Source organism: Calypte anna, chromosome 4, assembly GCF_003957555.1.
Source record: "Calypte anna isolate BGI_N300 chromosome 4, bCalAnn1_v1.p, whole genome shotgun sequence".
Classification (NCBI taxonomy): Eukaryota; Metazoa; Chordata; class Aves; order Apodiformes; family Trochilidae; genus Calypte; species Calypte anna.
Window position 1 is genome coordinate 9,584,450 of NC_044247.1, and position 12,269 is coordinate 9,596,718.

A 12,269-nucleotide genomic window follows, 5' to 3' on the forward strand; every position below is an offset into this window, starting at 1 on the left:
TCAAATTACTGAGCATTGCTGCTTTTCAATAAAACATTCAGTGCAGCTGAATGAAAAATCAATAGCTGCTTTATAGGGCATTTTTCTTAAGCAGTAGGCAAGCACTCTGTTCCCCTTCAAAAGATTTTTTTATTCTTCTATCTTTGGTATTTATGTCTCTTCCTCTTTCTTTCTCTCTCTCCACTACAGAACAGTGTTCTGCTTCTTTTGTAAACCAAAACTTAGTTCACTGGTAAAAACAGAACATGTGGTATTCAAATTTGTCAGTCATTGCTAGAGTTTGAAGCCATTACAACGCCAAGTGCCTGGATAGTTTTTTTTCATGAATGAACACTTAATTTAGACTGTGTCTACTGAGATTTCTGGCAATACTTTAGTTCACATTTGGAGAGGATAGGATTTAAATGTAAGGCTTTGGTGTCCTTGTAGGCTAATTTGAGATTTGTTCTTCCTATTCAGAGGGGGAAAATGAAAAATTGAGCAAATATGTAGTCGTTCAGCCAGAAATGGTAAAACTGTGCTGGAGGTCCATAGGTTAAAAGAAAGTTGTAGCTACTTTTAAAGCAGAAATATCTGTAGAGCATGAAGTCCTCTGAGAAATTTCTCCATGATGCTGGATAGATACTGAGTGCACTCCTATTGCTTTTGAACTTTTATCTGCATATTTGACAGTTTTCCATCAAGATAGGCTCTGGCATGGAAGGACCACTTCTTCGTGTCACCTTGTCCTTTCTGTTTTCACTTGCTTCTTTTATGGGATAGCATGGAAACCAAGGACACAAAGCAGAAATGGTACCTGCTACCTTCTCTTCTTCTCCAATATAGTTGTGAGGCAGTGACATTGATTCTTTATACAACTAAATCTGCAACTGGGAAATCTTTAGCAGCAGCTAAATCTTTTGGGAAAAGACATACCACAATTATCAGTTGTTCCTGCCACAGCTCTGTTCCAGCATCATGTTACAAACTGCTCTGCACTTAGGCTATTGGGAGTTTTGAGTCAAGATTGTGTTAATCTTTGAGGATAAGTATGCAATAGGTCATTAAATTCCAGTGCATAAATCACAGGTATTGATTATAGCTGGTGCTTGAATACATAGTGTCACTGCATGTGACATAGCCTCAAGTTTTGTCTATATTGTACATTCTCAAAGCTTTTAGGATTAATTCGAAGTAGCTTTTTTGTTTTCCAAAAGAGGAAAGAGCAATGACATTTAATGTTACTTAGAGTGTAAGCTCCCAGGGCAATGTGCCTTGCTGAAAGACCAGGAATGAGCTTTGATTTAAGTTTGCTGATCAAAATAATTCCTTGGAACATGGATGAAAATAGTGTGTGCCAATATAGACTCATTGGTTTAAATGGAACTTGTCCTTTCATGGCACTTCACTGATGTGACTTAGCAACAAGGATCATTAGCCTCTGAGTTAAAAATGGGAATGAGAAAAGAGCCAGATCAAAGTATGCGATACAGCAGTAAAGCCACTGCTGATGCACATGCTGAAAGTACTTCTCCTTTTCCATATTTCAGATTGCCTCTTTATCTCAGCCCCCAATACTGTAAGCAGCTGTCTTTTTTGTTGTTGTTCTGCAGCATATCAAATTAACAGATGCTTGTTGAGAAGCATGTGCAGACTTGGAAAAATACTAAAATGTTATCAAGATTTAGAGCCTGGGTGAGTGGACTGATGCTGAAATTCTCCTCTGCATGGGGTTTATCATGAAGAAACCATGGCTGGTCTCCAAGATGCAGAGTCTAATCTGTATTTGTGGTAACAAATGTAAAATCTGGAAGCTTTTCCAGTATCTTACACAGTTTGCTTTCAGCTAGCTAAAAATGTGAGCTTGATATTTGTCTCATCAGTGCAAGTCAATGAGTGATGAAAGAACCAAGTCTCTGTTATTTTGTTCACTGCATGGTTACTGTCCTTAAGTGACTTCTGACTTTTTCAGTCAACAGATGAGACTTTTCTGTTTGTTCTGAGCATATCCATGAGGAGTGAATAGAGGCCAAATCAAGTATGGTCTGCTCCCCCTCCCCATCTACCTTGTCTTTACATCAGGGACTGCTCTCAGCATGATAGATGCTGTCACACTCTGGTGTCATGATACCTTTCTGGCATCAGACAGAACAAATTCCTGTTACTGCAGTCTCAGTCCTCACCATCTGATCATCCTGGGTTGTGTTTAAAGCAAAGGAACTGCAGCACCCTACAATTCTACTGCATTGCTTGCTCAGTTTGGGGACTTGGTTTGTATGCACTCTGGCTTCGTAATTGCCCCTCAGCTTCCTTCATGAAGGAAGAGGAATGTGGGATGGGGAGGGGGCAGGAGGCAAGGAAATTATGAAAGCTTTGGAACTGAGAGCTGGGAACTGGTTTAGCATCCCATAGTATGGACAGAGTATCACATCCTTTTCTGTGTTTGTTTCTTTTCATAAAGCTGCAAAGCTCTGAATTCTGTCCTGAATCAGAATGTGTGAATAATAGTTATCTGGAAAAGCAGCATGTGAATGGAAGATTTTCTGCTTGATCCAGGCTCCCAATATCATTATTCTGTGCTTTGGACACTGAAATAATATCCTTTTCTTCAGGAAAAATCTATTGTCTTTAATAGAAAAAACCATATAAATACATAACATGCAACAGTGAGGTAAGGTAGCAGTGAAAGATGGGTAAATTCCCAGTTTAATTTTGAGCAGATCTTGTTAACAAAATCAGTCACAAAGAGGATGTCAGGAGGGCTATAGAATTAATGGGTCATCTTTGGGCTTTGCTTAACCTTGAAGAATTTCACTCAAGTCAATTAATTTGTAAATAAGTCGAGTCAATATATCTTTAGTCTTTTTCACATGAAAGTCATAGACATAAGTCTTTGAAATACCAAGAGATGCAAAGATAATTGTAATGCTAGCCCTCTTATTGAAGTATTTAGTAATTTTTTTTTTACGGTAGCAAATGACTGTAAAAAAAAAGAAATTAAAATCAATTTTCTTTTTAAGACAAAGACATTTAAGACATTACCAAGAAATGTTAAGATTTCCTACGTGTTGGTGGTTTTCTTCCCCCTAAGTTCCTAAAACCTATAGGGTTTTTTTTTTCTCAACCGTGGCATAGGTTTTCACTGTTTATGATGTCTGTATCACACAGGGTAACTGAGAAACACTGAAAAAATCAAATTGATTAGAACATGTTTTCCTGGACATAAATCCCAGCATTTGTATGCTGTGTTCTGTTACCTTCCACTAAGCAGGATAACAAATGGCCATTGCTAATATATAATCTTATTCTTAAACAATGCTGAACGGCTTCTTCAAAATTAATTCCAGGCAAGACAAATGATTTTGAGGAGCCAAGCCAATCCCCCTATGACCTCCCCTAGGGGCTGTTTCCAGACTGCCACTGCTACTCTTGTAAAGTAAGTCATGGGATCTGGCAGAGAGCAAGCCAGAGAACTGAGGCAGGAAGCCAGATTCAGATGCTGGAGGCATTCCAGACTTTGCTATCTCTGTCAGATGTTTACTGATAATCTTCCATGTGTGGATTTAAGGCTTCCAGAAGGAATTTCTGCCACAGCAAAGATACCCAACTACAATGTTTTAGGTGTCTTTCCAATCCCAGGTTCTTACAAAGTGCCTCATAGCAACCTGAAGCAGAGGGACAAGTAGCTACCTGTTGCTATGCATGGATTCTGAAATTCACATCAGCTCAGCAGCTCTGATGGGACTAAACTGACTGCTGATGTTGTGGTACTTCCTAAATCATTATAGATATATATATATATATATATATATATATATATATATGTTTATGTCCTTATTTTCTGTTCTGTAAGAGATCTTTGGATAGAAAAAGTACGAAAGGAATCTCAGTGGTTTTCTGGCTTGGCCCATTCCAGAGGTTCTTTCCTCAATCTCTTATCAATTCCTTGGTGTGCAGCAGCATCAAGAAGGGGGCTGTATGCAATACCATGGGAACCTTTCACACTTCAGTCATCAGAAACACCAAAATGTTTCCTCTTTCTCTGAAACAATCTTTTTTTTTTTCCTATCCAAGCATATGAGGCATGAGAGCTGATTTTAGGACCTGTTCATGGCTGTGTTCTCCCTGCTTGCAAAAAGCACAGAAAATGCTAAAATGCATTAAGTATTAACATCAGAGGGTGGCCCAGCAGAACACATGCAGTGTTTCATTAGACTCATGCAATTCTCTGAAAGCTGTTTGGCTTACAGAGAGTTAAATGAGAACAGAGCTTGACCTTCCCTGACTCTAGAGTGCTAAATGCTGTGGCACTCCAGACAGTGTAATCCCAGACTCATTGCCAGTCTGCCCATCCCACAGAGTCCTTTGTGGCTGTTGCCAACTGGATCAAATGAACATTTGGAGAGGTGTGTTAAATAATAGCCAGACCCCATTCTCTCTTAATGATGTGGCTTTCACCAGTCTGCACTACTAAATCATCCTTGCCCAGGGGTAGTATAATTACTGCTGAATAGCCCAATGCTGAATAACTTAGTATACTAGAGGCAATAATTATTCCCAGAATGTGTCTGTTCCACTTTGCCTATTTACTTGTGTTTTTCAGAAAAATTATCCAATGACTTAAATACTCTTTAGGGCAGTTCTGGTCCTTGCTTTGAATATGTTGGTCACAAACTCGTCCCTTTGAAAGTAAACTGAAAGACTTCCTTAGGAGAATGAAATGGTAATGGAATAAATATCTTCAGTAGCTCTCTAGGACATATTTTTAATTCTGTCATGGTCATGCTATTCATTTTAATTTAATCTCTACTGCCAACCATTTCCTTTGAATTGCTTAAACTTCTTTCTTCCTGATTTAAAAGAAAAGAAAGCTAAACTCACAAACCCCAATAACTGAAGGTCACTTCTATCTTTAATCTTTTAATAACCCATTATAGTTTACATTTGCAACTAGAGAATTTCCATCAGATCCAATGCAGCATACTGCCCCATTTCTTTCAGGCACACAGTCCCTGTTCTCCTTGCTCGGTTTGTGTCTGGTGTGAATGAGAACAATGCTTTCCTATTGCCCTCCTCTCTCCACTCACTGTTTTTATTACAGTGGTGTATGGTGATACTGGTCGGAGAGAGTTTGGTGTGAAGTTTGGGATCAATGTGTTGCTGTTCCTGCAGTTCTAGACTTTTAACTGGTGCCCACAGGGTTTTCAGAAAGTATAACCCACAAATGCTGCTGTGGGACTAGTTCCTCCAGATGAGGGGTGTTAGCATTAGAGAGTGGGATTAACATTAACCCTCTGGAGGGTTTTGCAAATGAATATGTTTCAAAGCTCTTAACTTACTATTTAATGTAAATTTAATTATTTTAAATCTGCATCACAGTGAAGTGATTTAGAAAAATGTCCCTACTTTACATTGGAAATGTTCAGTTATGAGCTGTAAACATGTAGTGTCAACCTGTCATATTTTACATATGCTATTTATCTTGAGATATAACCTTGGTGTGTCACAGTCATTTGACAACTAAGTTTTACTTAATTTTGCTTACTACTGCCTGTCTTTAAGGCAAAGAAGATTCCTAGCTGGAAGAAAAGGCTGGGAGTCAGGAGTTTCCATAGCCTCTTGCTGTCTGAATACAACCCCTGTGATCTCAGTACTTTGCATGTGCCCAAGGTACAAAGCTCTTTGTGTATGATCCCAGGCTGCATTTCTGTGGATGTTAAGATGTTGTAGCAAATGGTTAAACTCTCGAGAAAAAACTGGGGAATGGATTAGATTACTTCAGCAGGCACTCATTCAAAACCATATTTGCTTATAACCTTATGTGAATAAAGGCTGCCCTGGTTCTGAAATCCATAATGTGATTTCATTACCCTCACATTCAGACATGCATACAGAGCTGACAGGCAGTGAATTCATTGGCTGAAAGCAGCTTCCACTTTAGCAGCTGTATCTATTTTGATGTATTGTCTTGGAGGCTGTGTCAATGAGGCTCTGTATTCAAGTATTCAGCATTCAAGTGCTGAAGTTTTTGATTGGGAGCACACTAATATTAATCTTCAGTTATCAAAAAGTCTAATTCATGATCTATTTCTCCCAAGCCCTCAATAAAAAGAGCATGTCTTTAAAGTCTGTCAAAAACTCATTTTTATTTGCTGAAGTAAGATTTTGTTAAAAACAAAATTACCACCCCCAGAACAGAGTATGAAAGAACTGAATAACTTAGTGTCTCATGTTATGGCATGTGAAAACAAATTTGTCCTCTAAACCTTGGAGACAAGACCTACCAGATGAAAATCAAACAAACTAATTAGTGTTGAGCAAAGAACATTTTATATAGTATGGCTCTCTGGGTTAATTTGAACCCCTTTCCAGCTACTCATTATATAAAACTCCTTAAATCAGTGGGACATAGCACTGTACTGAGAGCAAGGTCAATGAAACCAGATTCCTTCAGGATATAATGAATGGAGACAGAATTCTCCAAGGGATCTTCTTAATATGTGTCAGAGGCACAACAGATCAGAGGCTGGTGATTATGAACAGGACCTGTAGTTCCTTTTTTCTCCCCTTAACTGCTGTGTCCATGTTTTCTTCTTGAACATTTCTAAACTGAATACAAAGGTTTGATGGGAAGTTGTCATTATCAGGATGCCTATTCATGGGAAAAAAGTAAGAGCGGACACATGGAAAAAAATCAGAAATATGTTCCATTTGGTTAAAAACTCAGGTTGTTGCAGATGTTTTTATAATGCATATTTCTAATTTCAGAAGTCCTTCAAGTGCATGGTCTGAATATACAGGAGAGATGGGGGTGCACTGACAATCCTGAAACTAATCTATAGCAAATGTTCATCTAAATTCACCCACTGCAAAGTGCATGGCCTTAGAAGTTACTTTAAAGTTCTCCAGCTCCAAGTAAGTATTTTCTTAGTTTATTTATAAATACTGGTTTTCATTCTCATTTAGAAATGATTACAATGAGACCTCCATTTAGCCTATTTTTTTCTCATATCTTGAAGTGTTGTGCTAAATACATTTTGTTGAAACTGCAATGTTATTTTTACTCTTATTTTACGCAAAACAACTGTCATAGCATACCAAGCTTGTGTAGAGAAAAAAACTAAAAAAAACCAACCCAAAACATTTAGGAAAAAACCTAAAACAAAACAGAGGAGAGATCAGAGAAAAATCAAACATCTGTTTTATTACATGAAGTAAGTAGGAACTTCTCCAGGCTTGTGAGTTCTTGAACTAACTGCCATGGAGATAACTGGAATAATTTGAATTAATGAGTAATTATGTTGAGAATTTAGTAGCTTCAATGAAGACCTAGAAACCTCACAGATTGTCCAGAGGCCATCTTAGCAGTATAATCCACTGGAAGGAAAAATATGTAGGTTGTTACTGTGTTGATCCCAGGGTTGGGAATAATCTGTGTAACAGGGCAGCAGGAGTTACCAGGCTGGAAAGATCTTGGAGCTGAATTGCTGACTCAGTGTAATCAGTTCTTGATATTCAGTAATGTCTGTGGCTCAATGTGACAGTAAGATATTAACGTATGCAAATCATCTGGAACTGTCACCCTAATTGCATCCTATACAAAATCTGACACAGAAAAAAAAATTTTTTTGAAAGAAAGAGGAATTGAGAAAGGTATAAAAAATAAAGGCAAAGCCCACAGTAGACTTGGTATAATTTGTAAATAAATAGTGCATCTGGTAGAAATGCTGGAGTCATTAGATAGCAGTAAAAGTGCAACAGTAATAAGAAGTTTTGTTTTCTTTTAAGTGGTATAGTCATATTTGCCAAATATTTCAGGTGAGAATTCTGGTACTTTCAAATAATCAAATGAAGAAAAAATAATTAAAAAAAAAAACAACATATTTTCTCTTGAAATCCATATGAAAATTTTCAGTGGTGTGTTTTGAATGCATAAATGCTCATTGGGTCTTACTGTTAACATCATGTAAAACCAGGCAAGCAAACAAAACTGAAAGGCTCATCTTCATGCAGTGACCTATTTGATTTCAGAGATGTTCTTGGCTGGTATGAATCTTATAACTTTGTGGGATCGTTTTTATTCCTTCAGGTTATATATTAAAAGCCTGAGTCACCCATACTGAGCATGAGAAGCAGGTCTGCTTTAGTGTACAAAGCAGAAATTGGAAATCTGGAAAAACCAAGTATTTGGTTCTTCAAGGACATTCCTGATTTATGTCTGGAGACAAATCCAGGGATATTAGGATGTTACATTAAAAACACTGCCTTTGCTATAGATGTTTGTATAACAGTATTGATACAGCATTACTGAAACTTTTGGTTGCACCTTTTTCTTTCCTTTTTTTGGTAAAGGGCAGGAAAACAAAATATTTGATTTAGCATAACCTTAACAGTGTTTTGTGTGGGCTGCCTTCAGTCATGAGGGTGTGCATGCTTGTACAGTGTAGTCTGTCTCTAATGATTGTTGATGAGGTTATCCTAAAAAAAGCTATTTTTCTGTGAACTACTAGAGAATTTTATATCCTGAAGCATCTCTACTCTCTCCATTCATAACTAAATTGGAACACTCAGTTTTGAAATAATAGTTAGTGTGATTTATTATTTACCAAGACAGCAATGAAAGAAGGTATTTGAAAAGAAGCCAGTAGCAAATTACAATCGATTTGCACAATATCACAAATAAAATGTTTCACAGAGGCAGACTTGCTGTTTCTGGTGATATCTACTCCATAATAATATCTCCAAGATGTCTGTTTCTTTATTTCTGTCAACAATTCATTAATCATCCTCATACAAAAATCAACTTTGTGTCCCCCAGGCCCCCAAGGTTCAGACATCTAAACAAATGCTGACTGTGGCTCTGCAGTGTCTACTTATTTTTTTTTTTCATAATGCTGTTTTGTGTGTAAGTAAAATATACAGGAACATCGGGAAGTCTTTTCAGGTGCCCTTGGAGTAAAAGCAAGTAAAATTACTTATCTTTTGATGGAATTGTAATGGTGATTAGGATGATAGACTAAAATGACCTGATGTGGTGAATGATGCTGTCAACAAACACAGACTAATGTTACTAATGATGTACAGATAATTAAATTAATCCTAGGATCATATTTGTAGTTTGCAATTCCTACAGCTGTAAGTTCATCAGAAGCAGACTTGTTCATTTTTCAAGAAGGAAAAACACTGTACTCCTATAACCAAAAAAAGAATTTTGTTAAAATCTTCTGTGCTTCCAACTATTTGGATTTCATCCCCAAATGGTGTTAAACCTGCGGTTCAGGTAACACAGCATAAATGCTGGGCTCTGTGCAGCTCTGTTATTTGAGGAAAAACACTTCTTCCAAGCACCAAGGATGTTGGAGCAACATCTTTTGAGTTATTCCAGAATATTTGTTCCAGCAATGTAATTGAGCTACAAGATACTCAATTCCCATGCTTTGATCTCCATTTCCTGACTGTTGGTGTGTTCCTGAGGAAGAAAAGACAGCAGAAGGAAAAGATTCCTGAGCTACAAAAAAGCTTTTAGCTCAGAGATAATAATGTGCCTTAATGAGACAGGCAGCTAGCACAGCACAAGAAGCTTTACTGAATCCTCTGCTACTCAGTGTATGTGTTTCTCAGATTGTGCTGGGCATTTCACTGCATCCTTTTGATAACAGATGAGTTGCAGAGGGATGAATTTTCTGCCTCTAGTAAAGCATAAATGAAAGATTAGATGTACAAAGATGTTTAGGAATGTAAAGATGCAGATAAACACTGACAAGGATCACCAGCAATCCTATGTTTAGGCCAGCTAGTTTATTCAGCATTAGCTGCATTATCCATGTTATTTGCTTCTGATAATTTCATCCATCGACAAACTGGAGGCTTAAATACCTCTGTAAGTCTGGCCCAAACAGTTCTCACTGGGTGTCCAAGACTGAGGATGAACACTGAGAAATTTACAGAGTCCAGTGATAGAAATAGAGCTACTGCTTTATTTTATCCTTGAAGAAAACACAGGCTACTTTCCAAACATAGCTTGTTAGAGGAGATCACTCTGCAAAAAACACATAGTAGTGTGTTAAGTTATCTAAAAAGCCTCAGGAACTTCTTGACCAGACAACACAATCTGTTAAGGCTGTTCTTTGATATGCTATCAGTAGACAGAGCACAATCTGTGTCCATTCCCTCCATTCCTCTCCCAGACTGCAGCCTGGTTACTGTGATGGAGCTGCTGCATTTCTCTGGTGATCCTGAGTGGATTTCCCTGATGGGAATTTGTGCAGTCTGTCCTGAAGCAGTGCACAGGCAGTAGGAAAAGGCAGGGTTAGCACCCTTATTTCAGTCCAACTGAGCTGGAAACTTGGAAGCTGCTAAAGATGACATTAATAACTAATTCATTCAACCATAATAAAAGGCTTAACCACTTGTCTTGCTATATTGTGCTATTTATAGAAGAAAATAACAACCTGCCAGTGCATCAAGACTGCTCATGAACGAAAAGATTCTATCTTCTCATGCTAGTAAACCAAGTTGCATTGCATCTGATAAAACAAAGAAAAGCTCTTTCTCTAAGAATGTTTGGTGAGACAGATATGACTTCACAGCATTTTTATGCAGCTTTAAATAACCACAATAATTCATATTGATATACTTCCTACTATTCATTGGTTTTGTAACAGGTGGTTCAAAAGAGACAACGTGGGAAGAAATAATAAAAAAACAAAAACCAAAAATCAAACCATAATATCACCAGAGCAATATTTTCCATGATTTCTTTTAGTTGCATTTCTATTTTCATGAGGATCCTTTGTAAGAAAAAGGGCAGCACAGAAGGTTTTTTTGTTTTAATGAAAGTCGTTTGGTTCTGGAGAATATTCTTGGGTTTTTCAAGTCTTCATTTTGGTATTAAAGTTGGACAAGGATGACAGGCAGCTAATTAGCCAAAAAATGGCCATTGATAGCTCTTGGAAAAAAAATCCACAGTTTTGTAACTAAAATGATTGCTGAGGATATGGTATTGATTTGATAGTTTTGCAGCTGAAAATGTTTGCTAACTGAGGAACCAATTCTGTATTTTTTTTTCCAGCACAGAAGCAAGAAGATTCTGAATTAAGGATCAAGAGCAAATACTTGCTGAAGGAAAAAGTAATCCAATAAAAACCCAAGATGTGATGCTGGATGAAACAGCAACCTGACAGCCTTGCTCTGGGCATTCTAGAAATGCTTTACAAAGGTACACGTAGAAACAGTCATAAAAATGAATCAAAACATTAATATCAATGAATGCTGGTAGGCAATTAGACTAGCCAAGCTAATAACATTTTTCAACTATTGTTTTCATCAAAATGGTCCACAGAGCTGTAGCTACTATTATTGTAATGATGAAAAATGAGATACAAAACCTTCTGATTTGTTGCACTTGCTTTCACAGAATTCTCTCATTTCTGGCAAATCATTGTGATAGAAGCAGGTAAAGAAGAAGATTAAAAATGTTAAATGTTTTTTTTTTCTTGAAGACCTTAAAAATTCCAACAAGATATCTGAACAATAGGAGAATTAGTTTAGATTCTTTTATAAATGGATGCTTTTTTTTTTTCCCCCCCCTCTAAGTAACTTTGTTATCAGGCAGTTTTAATCCTGTGTTAATACTATATTCAGGAATGATAAATAAACAACTCTCCTGTTTCAGTTGTCATTCAAATAACAAAAAAGTGTTTGGTGATGTATAGGAGCTGAATATTTCCAGGCTGGTGGTCACAGCTGACAAATGAGACCAAGCAATTCCTTACATCTGTATTCCCCTCTTTGAGTTTTCTTGGGTTTGGTGTTTTGTTTCTTGTTTTTGATTTGTTTTGTTTTTTTTAATAAATTTCCCCCTCTATTCCAAATAAGATATTGACATTTTTGAGAAAGTGCCAGCCACTATCTCAGATAATTTCAATAAACATGTGCCCCACAGTACAAGAAGAAAAAAGAGCTATAGTAAATCCCCCAGCAACAACATTGTGCCAGCCCATCCCTTCTTTCACCCTCCAAAAAAAGTATCTATGGAGCTGTGGGATGCTTGATAGGAAGATAACATAAAATATAGAGGTATGAATAAATAAGAGGGTTTGTTTCCTCCAATGTGTATGCCTTGTGCCATTTTATATCCCTTTTGTGTCCCTCCCTCCATCCCTACTGTCTCATTCCTTTTATTAATTGCTCTTTTTTCTCCCCTTCCTTTTTTCCATGCTTCCTTCTTTCAGAAAACCATAACTTCTGTTCATTTGTTTTTGCTCATTCATTTTTCTTTTCTTCATTGC